This window comes from Pelobates fuscus, chromosome 3 (assembly GCF_036172605.1).
Source record: "Pelobates fuscus isolate aPelFus1 chromosome 3, aPelFus1.pri, whole genome shotgun sequence".
NCBI lineage: Eukaryota > Metazoa > Chordata > Amphibia > Anura > Pelobatidae > Pelobates > Pelobates fuscus.
Genome location: NC_086319.1, coordinates 62992570 through 63004249, shown reverse-complemented (window position 1 = coordinate 63004249; position 11680 = coordinate 62992570).

The window sequence follows — 11680 nt, the reverse complement described above, 5'->3', positions numbered from 1 at the left end:
CCAAATCATTAGTTACTAGAAGGGCAACTCCACATTTATTTTTATCCTCAAATGAAGAACTTGTTTTGATGTCAAAATTATTTGGAATAAGACGTTTTAAATCTTTCTTTAACCAATGGGTCTCTTGTAGAAAAATGATCTTAGCTCCTTCCTTTTTAACATATTGAAATACCATATTTCTTATATAAGGGTTATTCAATCCCTGTGCATTTATCGTCATAAACGTAACCATTTGAAACAAACAATACATCATAGATTAGTCTCACGATTTGCTCCGAGAAGAAAAAAAAAACGAAATATAAAACAAAAACAAAATAACAGACTAGGCAAGAAATATAACAAGGTAAAAACCCATAACCTCATATGGAAAACATATGAGACTCTTTGTCCCCCCCAGCACACTTGTGGAGACTCTAGACCCCATCTCATGCCCCCAAATGTTGCTAGCAAACTCCAAATTAAATGGAGTCATTAGAGGGTTACAACCCGCCTTCAGACATTGCGAGAATTTTTTTTTTTTTTTTAAAAACAGCGATTTATCTGAGTATGAAAGGAGGAGGAAAAAATAAATAAATAAATAAACAAGTAAATCTAATAAAAAAATATATATATATATAATAAAAAAATATAAAAAAATATATAAAAATATATGTAAAATAATAAAAAAAATCAATAAACAGAGAAATAGGAACGGATCTCTCAGTCCCTATCTCCCTCATCTTACTCTTTATGAAATCCATCAACTTTAAATGTTGCACTTTCTCTTCCCCATTATTTTCTCTCCCCCTTCCGTTCCCTTCCCTTCGTTCGTCCTTTAGCTCCCCTAATCGAGGTTAGCATATGGAGAGGTATTATCTTGTACATGGGAGAAGAGAGGTCACAATATCCCTCTTGCCCATCCTTCTTCCTCCCTATCATCTTTCACTCCACGACTTCCTCATTATGGTAGAAATAGAAATAGAATCTAAAATAAATATTCTATATTAACTAAATTCATTCACCCTTCGAAGACTATTATATAGTAAACCATTATAATATATAAAAATGTCTCACTGTGATAATACCCCTCTTATCAAATGTGTATCATTCTATTGGGCCCTTAGCTATTGTGCAAATCCCTTTGTATAATGAAGAAGATGCCCCTTTATTATTTTAAACCATTTTTAAAATCAAACTTTATAACAAAAAAAAGAAAAAATTAAAATAAAGAAAAATATAATGATTGAGCCCCTCCCTTTTGTCCATCTTTCCCTATTATACTAAGTCTTATGTGTTAATCACTATCTGTGTAATTGCATCAGTTAAATCACTCTAAAAAAAAACTTCACTTCTAAAATGTGAGTCTCCTTCTTTAGATTCCTTCATTTAAGGTATTCTCTTTTTGGAAAAAGTAAATTACTATAGTGTTTCAAAATTTTACATTATATAATTATCCATTTTGTGTAAAACCCCTTTTAAGATGTGTATTCTCTTTCTTTAACCCCTCCGTAGTAGTGAGGTGATATTTTTGTACAAGGGATGTCATAGTTACATTAAAGTATTCATACTTTGTGAGAAACGGGGGAGAAAATGAGACAAAGAAAGAAAAAAAAAATTAAATAATAAGTAAATAAAATTGTTCTCTCCCTCCTACGTTTGATTATAAATTGTTTTGAATCTCCTCCCTGCTTAGACTTTAACTTGTTATAGAACCTTTTGTATCCAGATATTAACAGAATCTGCATTATCAAATGATACAGTTTTTGCTTCATGCATTATTATGAGTCTTGATGGAAATCCCCAATAATGTTTAACATTCTTAAAGTCTCGGTTGCTGCTGCGAATAGACGTCTCTTCCTTCTTGTTTCGTATGATAGATCTGTGAAAACCTTCATATTTGTGTATTCGTCCTTCTTGCTTCCCTGTTTTGACGCTTTCCTAATTTCTTCTTTAAATGAAAATGAATTACAGCATATCATTACGTCACGTGGAACTTCTTGGGATAAATTTCTTGGTTTTGGGATCCTATGGCACCTTTCTAAGAATTTATAGTTCTCATCTATACGGATACCCATATCTAGAAAGTAGGCTTTTAAATAATCCTGCAATTTGTCTTGAGTTATATTTTCTGGTATGTTTCTTATCCTTAAATTTTTTAACGTAGAACGGTCTTCTTAGTTGGTCAGTTTTTGTTCCAGGTCTTGAATTTTCTGCAGGAGATTTTCCTGAGATTCTTTTTGATTCTTAATCACTAATTCTGTATTTTCCAATTTTTCTTCTACTATTTTAATCCTTTGACCAATTTCCTTTATGTCGTTTTATAAGTCAGAATTATTATTAATAATCTCTTGCTGTATGGCTAGGAGTTGTTGATCCAGGCATCTTTTTAAATATTCTGTCGTTATATATGAGGATTCATATTCTTTTATGGGTTCCGTCTGGACTGCTTTACTCTCCTCATTAATCATGGCAGCATCCTTTATTGTCATTTCTGTTAAAGATTTGTCAGTTTGTGATGTGAAGAAATGTGATAGTCTCTTTTCTACTTTATGATCTATTTTTTCTCCCTTGTCTTTACTCTCCTTTTCTCTATTAGAGACTGGTTTTTGATCTTGATTTCTTCTAGTGGACATTTTTTTTTTCTTCCCTTTCTTTACCCTTCTTTTTCTCCTTTTCTCCTCCAATATCGTTTTGTCTCCTTTTTCTATGTTTCTCCCTTCCCTTTTTCCTTGCCTTTTCTCTTTCTTCTCCTTCTTTTTTTTTCTTTTTTTTCCATTTCTTTATTTATATATATTTTCTTTATTTCTCTCTCTCTCCTTCCTTTTCCCTTTCTTTTTTAACTTTTCCTCTTTCCTTTCTTTTTCTTCTTTCCCTCCTCTTTTTTTTCTCTTTTACTTTTGCCTTTTCTTTGCTGCCTTTTATCTCATTTAAAAGAAAAGGGATGGAAAGGTGCACACAAGAGGTAGGAGCATGTATGATGTAATTCCAAAATAAAAAAATAAAAAAAAGTTCCGGATTAATTTACAGTGGCTTTCCCCCTGCTTAAATCCTTTACTTAGTACACCTATTGTCCAGAATGTTTTTTTCTCCTTTCCCTTTTCCCTTTTTCTTTTGGTAGGAGAAAAAAAAAAAGAAAAAAAAAAAAGTCGCTTCCACCCTTTTCCAGCGGAGGCTATTTTTAATTAAATGCACTGAGTAAGCTGCTTCAGTAAGCTTGCAACAGGTGATATCAGCATTTCATAGAGGTTTTTTAAGTTCTAAAGTCAAATGCAGAGATAAGGAGTATCACATTAACTTGGATTGACTTTTAACAGATTGACTTTTGTTATTAGGGATCAATCTAACAATATAAAATGCAGAAATAAAAAATATCCATTAACTTAGGTTGAGTGTTGATATTGGAGATCAGTCTGGTAGTGGCTAAACTTCAAGATATATTGTAATCAATTATACGCCAGTACAACAGCGGAGTACTTATTCATCGTAACAATGTGCAGAAGAAGGCAGGAGGAATTAATACATCTGATGGACGACTAATTTCAATGAGGGGAGGAAGAGATAGTACGGTACAGAGATTCAGTCCGACCGTTAGTTAAACTTTGAATTGAGAAAAATAAAAATAAAAAAATAAATAAAATTAAAGCTGCAAATAAAGGTAGGGGTTAAATCTCACCCCTCTTCACTGTATCTCGCCCCTCTTCACTGTATATATTACAGCTTTTGTATAGGTGTCTTTCCTTTTTTTTTTCTCGTTTTCGTCATCCTCCCCTCCTCTGTATTCCTCTCCACTCTTTGCCACTCTTTAGTTTGGCGCCTTTTTTTTTTCTCCGCTTTCAGCGTCTCCTTTACTGACTCGAGAACTCAGAATTCCGCTACTTGCAAGTATTACAGGGTCCAGAGGGAGCTCTCACAGGTCAAATTATCTTTTGCAGGTCGATTCCATCTCAGGCATTTCAAAGGCCAGAAAGGCTTTCATTTTCCTCTCGGAGCGCTGTCTCCTGTCTCTTGTCTTTGGCGGGTTTACCCCCTCCTCCCTGACGTGCATAGCGTGCGTCACCCTACGTCATCATCCCACCTGCATTTACATTAATACCGGTATATATATTTTTTTACTGTGCAAATTGCTCAGAAGCAGTGAGGTGCGGCATCACAAAGTCGCTCCTCACTATGTTTGTGTCAGTTTATGTTAGTGTATGTGTGTGTGGGTCGTTGCATGTGTGTTTGAGTCAGTGTGTGTTAGTGTATGAGTGATTGTATGTGTGTTTGTGTCAGTGTATGTGTGTTTGTGTCAGTGTGTGTTAATTTATGTGTGTATGGGTCATTGTATGTGTGTTTGTGTGTGTGTGTGTTTGTGTCAGTATGTGTCAGTGTATGTGTGTATGGGTCATTGTATGTGTGTTTGTGTCAGTGTGTGTCACTTTATGTGTGTATGTGTTGGTGCATGGGTCAGAGTGTGTGTGTGTGTGTGTGTGTGGAGGGATCAGTGTGAATGAAAAAGGTTAATTACAAATTCAATAGTTTTAGCTTGTCTGTAGTGAGCATGTGTGTCAGTGAACCTTATTATGTAGTTGTCAGGATTATAGTTGATCCAGCATGCAGAATAGTATCACACCTAGGACTAAGGATAACATCTAACCAGACCTTAGAATGGCTGGACCTGAGAATAGTCAAAATACTTGCCGAGGTCAGGGACACAGAACGAGACACAGTGATGAGGAAAGCCAGAAGTCAAGGATACCAGAAATCAGGGAAGTCAAAGCGCAGCCAAAGTCAAATACCAGAAAAACGCAATCAGGAACACACTCTCAGATAATCAGCTAGTGGAAACTACGACAGGGCACTGACAAAATGGTAATTTGGGTTTAAATAACCCTCCTTAGGCTGTAATTGGCTGTTTCTGACCTCTGATCCCAAAACGTGCGTCCGCGTCTATGACGTGACATTGCATGCACGTAGGCGCCATCTTTGATGTGGGCGGAGGTAAGTCTCCTATTAAAACCGGAAATGCAGCGGCCAACGTCTCTAGGATTGCCGTACTAGCTGGGGACCGGGATAGAAGGAGGTCGGGCAGCGGTGTGCCACAACCAAGGTAAGTATCTGTTTTTTCTGTCCGCGTAGCCGCTATGTTTCAGTTCTTTCAGTGTGGCCACGCCGACAGAAATGCGGGGAGCCGTGACAGTAGTTGGGTATATGTTTTGTTTAAAACCTAAGGGATTTTTTCACTTTTAGGCTCTGAGTGCTTAAATGTGGGACTAAGGGAAGGATTTTGTGAAGGGTAAAAGTTTTGATTATAAGTGCTGTTAATAGGTGTCCCCTACAGGACAGTTTCCTGTAGGCAGGTGCTTAATCTGCCTAATGGGAAATAAGAGCACCAACATTGGGTAAGGAACAAAGATCACATTACGGCATTCTGATAACTTAGTAAAGAGGGAATCCCAAAAAAGGTCTGATATTGAAACATCACCACCGGGCATGCTGTTACATATCCTTATCACAGCAGCACCAAATGTCAGCACTAATTTCAGCTAATCTAGAAAGATTGATATACCAGCACACAGTACCTTAATCAGAGTTGATGAAGTGATATGCATTGTGTTAGCGACAATATCTGTCCTGTCACGCTCTTCAAGTTCCTCTCCTAGATCAGCTTCCCTTTTGGCAGCATAGTGTGGTCAATATGGGTAAGATAGTGAATTGAAGTAGGAGTACAAAATGGAAATCAGTTCTGTTCTCAAATGTGAAGGTCAACAACTGATTTCATAAAAGGTAGACTCCCACTTGAGGTAGGCTTGTTAAAATGAATGCACAAAGTGGAGAAGTAGATCAGTCTGAAATATTTTTTTTCCCACCAAGTACACTCTTGTAACTACCTAGTCCTGTGCCACAAGGTGTAGGATCTTGGTGATTCCCTTAGGGATCCGCTGTTGGAAGGCTGAATGAGATATCCTTCTGTAAAAAGAGGATATATTCTGTTGCCTTTAAAGGAGAGCATACACAACCCTGTTTCTTCTACAGAATCCTAGAGAAAGCTGCAGTGCTGGTCTAGGGTAGGACTGTACTGTGACAGATTCATTGTGTAGGTCCTATGCCACTGATTATCGACCTTGGGGGATAAGTGTAATCTTTGTGTATTTCAGGTATAAAGTAAACTTCTTCAGTCAGTATTTCACTGTCTAAACACTCTATTAAATCTTGCCACTTTGACCAGTTTTTTGCTTTTTTTCTTCTAGATGTTGGATGATCATCTTTGTGAATCCCCTAAGTTGTGTTTTTCTATTCCTTGCATGATAGAACTGAGTTTGTAGACCTGGATGTTTTGAAGAGATTTCATAGTTTGAACCACAATATGTAGATACAAGTTGTTTTGTGCAAAGGCATTTCTGTGTGTTTTTATTTACTTTTATATGACATGATGCCCCCACCCAAGTGTTCCCTATTATAGGTTAAAGGAACACTATAGGGTCAGGAACACAAACATGTCTTCCTGACCTTATAGCAATAAAACCATCATAGAGCCTCCTTGTACCCCTTTTGCCCCACCCCTTTCCCCCCCTTGCCCCACTAAATAGAGCAAAATCTTACTTTTATTCCAGTCTGCTGCTGCTGGCTCTGCCTGCTTGGATGACATCCTCAGAAGTGGTAATCTGAGCCAATCCCAATACTTTCCCATAGAAACCATTGGATTGGATTGGATGAGACTGACAAGGAAGCAGATCAGGGGCAGAGCCAGCACAAGTCAAACACAGCACTGGCCAATCAACATCTCCTCATAGAAATGCATTAAATCAACACACTTCCAAGTGGAGGGTGGAGACAATGAATGGCAGGGCTGTACAGTGTGCACCACTGCTCCAGGAAGCACCTGTAGTAGCCATTTGAGGAGCGGCCAGTGGAGTTATCACTGGGCTGTAATGTAAACACTACATTTTCTCTGAAAAGACAGTGTTTATTACAAAAAGCCTGAAGGGAAAGGGATAGTCCACAAAAAACTTTTTTTGCTGTTGTATATAAATTTGGACTGATAAATACTAAGCAATTTTTGATACAAAATAGTAGTATAGTTTGAATGCAGGTCTTATTTCTTTTTATTTGATTTTGGATGGGACAGCTTTGTTATAATTCCACCCCATATGTGCCCTGTTGAAGGTTAATTATTTTGTAGAGGTTCACATTGAGACCATTTTATGAGCACTGGGCTTATTTCTGTGTGTCCTAATGAAATATAACATGGGAGCCTTTAATGCCCCTACAACTGGCTTGTGTAATTTTTTTGGCTTGGCACAAGAGCAGACTATATATGTTGACCTTGGTAGTTCCCTGCAGGCACATGAGGGCACAGCATCCTCTGAACCCTGTCAGATTCTATTGGAGTTGCTTCTGCAATCCAAAGAACCAAAATATGGTGCCCTGTACATTCTCACTGATGTGAAGGCCTTAAAGGAACACTATAGTCACCTAAATTACTTTAGCTAAATAAAGCAGTTTTAGTGTATAGATCATTCCCCTGCAATTTCACTGCTCAATTCACTGTCATTTAGGAGTTAAATCACTTTGTTTCTGTTTATGCAGCCCTAGCCACACCTCCCCTGGCTATGATTGACAGACCCTGCATGAAAAAAAAAAAACTGGTTTCACTTTCAAACAGATGTAATTTACCTTAAATAATTGTATCTCAATCTCTAAAGTGAACTTTAATCACATAAAGGAGGCTCTTGCAGGGTCTAGCAAGCTATTAACATAGCAGGGAATAAGAAAATCTTAATTAAACAGAAAATGCAATAAAGAAAGCCTAAATAGGGCTCTCTTTACAGGAAGTGTTTATGGAAGGCTGTGCAAGTCACATGCAGGGAGGTGTGACTAGGGTTCATAAACAAATGGATTTAACTACTAAATGGCAGAGGATTGAGCAGTGAGGCTGCAGGGGCATGTTCTATACACCGAAACTGCTTCATTAAGCTAAAGTTGTTCAGGTGACTATAGTGTCCCTTTAACTCTAATAAAGCCCTTTATTATATATGTCCTCCAGGTGCCTCCTCATATCAAGCAGCATGTTACCTTGACATGTTGCTGCAGTTTCAGCTTGTCAGTGTTCCACTTGAGAACATTAGGCAGAAAACTGCAACTCCTGCTGCATGTTAAAGTTTGCAAGTTTAGACAAGATGGTCTCTGTGTTATACAATATCATTGCTGCTAATTATATTGTATAACACCCAAAACAGCTTGTGTATGAAAACATTTTATGTTTATATTTCCCTGAGGAGGTCAATGCATTTGAACAAAAATGCATAGGGCTGCTTTTTATTTCTTTATTTACATTGTAACTAATTTTTACTTTTTTTGTGTGAATCTGGTTATCCTTGATCCAGTCTGCTTTAGTGATATGCCCATGCTCTTTTTAATCTGCACTATGTGTCTGCCTTCCTTTTTTCCCTACATGTCCAAATAACCATTAGAGTGGGGGAAGACATGTGTACCCATTATTGGGTGATAGACCTGTAATCAATTTGCCATCTGTGAGCACAACATTCCACTTTTTGTTTATAGGTGTATCATTATTACTACACTATATTCCGCTTCTTTGTGTGTTCGAGGTATTTATGTATGTATTTTGATATTATTGCTGCTAAGCCTACCTTAACCCCTTAAGGACACATGACATGTGTGACGTGTCATAATTCCCTTTTATTCCAGAAGTTTGGTCCTTGAGGGGTTAATTGTTATAGCAGCAATGATAGTGATGTTTAGGTACTTGGCACCCCTCAGATTGCAGTGAAAAGATTTTTAACTTTCCTCTGTTTAGCGCCAGTCTCGCTATGCTGGCCCTGCTTCCATGGCTGAGATCATCAATCTTGATGATCTCAGCCAATCCAATGCTTTCCCTTAGGAAAGCATTGGAAAACTGTTGTGCATGTGCTGAAAAACACTGTAGTGTGCTAATAAGCATCTCCTCATAAAGATGCACAGTATCTATGCATCTCTATGGGGAGCGTTCAGTGTTCCCATGCAGAGACATGGAGATACTGAATTAAAGTGCTGCACACCATGCAGACTTGAACTAAGAATCACCTCTAGTGGCCATTTGAGTGACTGTGCCTAGAGGTGCTACTAGGCAGCAATGCAAACACTGCATTTTCTCTGAAATGCAGCATTTATATTGAAAAGCCTACAGGGACCAGGGCCGGCGCTACCTGTAAGGCGGACTAGGCAGCCGCCTAGGGCGCCCCTTGGGAAGGGGCGCCGCCAGGAGCGCTGGCCAGCTTAATGCTGCAGCCGCCCGAGCGGTCTGTAAAGAGCCTCAGCGACTGCAGCTCTGCCCGGGCTGGTGCGTCCATGAGGGTGCACCGCCCGGGCGCAGCATGAGGAGAGGGACTAACAGGAGTGAAACGCTCAGCGCTCCCTCCTGTCACTCCCTCACTGTAGCGTGGCTGAGCCATGTATAGTCCGCGGGTACAGGGTACAGGGAAACAAAAGCTCCCTGTACCCGCGGTCCATACAGCGCTCGACCACGCTACATCATAGGTAGGGGAGGGGGGGAGAAAGAAACAGGGAGGGAGGGGGGGGAGAAAGAAACAGGGAGGGAGGGGGGGAGAAAGAAACAGGGAGGGAGGGGGGAGAAAGAAACAGGGAGGGAGGGGGGGAGAAAGAAACAGGGAGGGAGGGGGGAGAAAGAAACAGGGAGGGGGGGGAGAAAGAAACAGGGAGGGAGGGGGGGGAGAAAGAAACAGGGAGGGAGGGGGGGAGAGAAAGAAACAGGGAGGTAGGGGGGAGAGAAAGAAACAGGGAGGGAGGGGGGGAGAGAAAGAAACAGGGAGGGAGGGGGGAGAGAAAGAAACAGGGAGGGAGGGGGGAGAGAAAGAAACAGGGAGGGAGGGGGGAGAGAAAGAAACAGGGAGGGAGGGGGGAGAGAAAGAAACAGGGAGGGAGGGGGGAGAGAAAGAAACAGGGAGGGAGGGAGGGAGGGAGGGGGAGAAAGAAACTGACAGAGGGGGGAAGAAACTGACAGGGAGGGGGAGAAAGAAACTGACAGGGAGGGGGGAAGACATTGAAGGGGAGAGAGAAATTGACAGGGAGGGGTGAGTGACAGGGGAGGGGGAATGAGAGTAACAAGGGAGGGGGAGAAGAGAGTGACAAGGGAGGGGGGAGAGATTGACATTCATCACACACACACACACAATCACAACCAATGCACCCCTTACACACAAAGACAATGCACCCCTTGCACACAGAAAAACACACAATGCATTACACACACAATGCATTACACACACACCCACACAATTCAACCCTTACACACAATGCATCCCTTACACACACAGAAACACACAATGCATTCCTTACACACACTCAATGCACCCCTTACACACACTCAAAGCACCCCTTACAGACTCACACACTTCATCCCTTGCATACACAGAAACACACCTTGCAGCCCTTACACATACAAACACATATTCACACAATGCATTCCTTACATACAAATCAGGACATCCCCTACACACTCCACCCCCTGTGAACAAACTCATTGGTGGACCCTGGGAACCAGACCTTGAGCTGTGTAAAGGGCCCCAAAAAAATGGAGCTGCTTCACGTTCTCCCAGAACATTGATTTTTGTGACCACAGTTACAAACAGCCTCCATAGATCCTGTTCTACACCAGACCAGTGGAGCCAGACTGCAGCTAGAGCCCATCATCATCCTCATCTGGTTGTAAGTAGGCAATCTAGTATATTATTTGTGGCACTAATCTCTAATTTACCTCACATTAAAGAAACACTATAGTCCCCAGAACCACTGCAGCTTAATGTAGTGGTTCTGGTGTCTATAGCCTGTCCCTGCAGGCCTTTTAATGTAAACATGGCGGCACTGCAGCACTAGCGTTAGTTAACATGGCAGGTCATATGAGTGGGGCATTGTGATGTCACGGGGGGGGGGGGGGGGGGGTGCAAACTTTACTTTTGCCTAGGGCAGCAAAAATCCTTGCACCGGCCCTGACAGGGACACGCTATAGACACGAGAACCACTACACTAAGCTGTAGTGGCTCTCATTACTGTAGTGCCCCTCTAAAATGACTCTTGCTCCCCATTTTTCATAATGCAAGATTGCAAAAAGAAAAAGATTACAGTCACTCATTATAACAGTTTCTTATATTTCCTATTTTTTTATTTTATCCAGATACATAATATAATTTCGAATTGGCATAGCAAAAATAGCTGATATTTCAAGCCAGGCAATATTGTAGCTTTTTTTTGCATGTCAGTGTAGTCATATCAAGCATTTTTCCTGCTGTTTTGCCGTCCCATATGTCTTTCTTTAGTTTTGTTTCGGTACCAAAAAGCGTCAGAACGCAACAGCATTATTAAGTAATTTCTGCTGACCCCCCAAAAATATTTTTTTGCAAAGATATTTGAAAAAATAAAAAGAAGTCACCCTGCACAAGTCAATAACTTAAATACAATGCATGGGTTAATTCCTCCAGTGTTCTTCCAAATATGCTTCTATATATTTATAGTTTAAATATGCTGCGTGTAGTAGACATTTATATTTTTATTAACTGTCTTGATTTAAAAATAAACTCGTGAAATTCAAATGAGAAGGTAATTAATACAATTTTATTTAATACATGAATACTCATTACACATATTGACAGTGCAAACCTATATTTTAAGTGACACTAATCATTTACTTATCTGTTGCCATCTA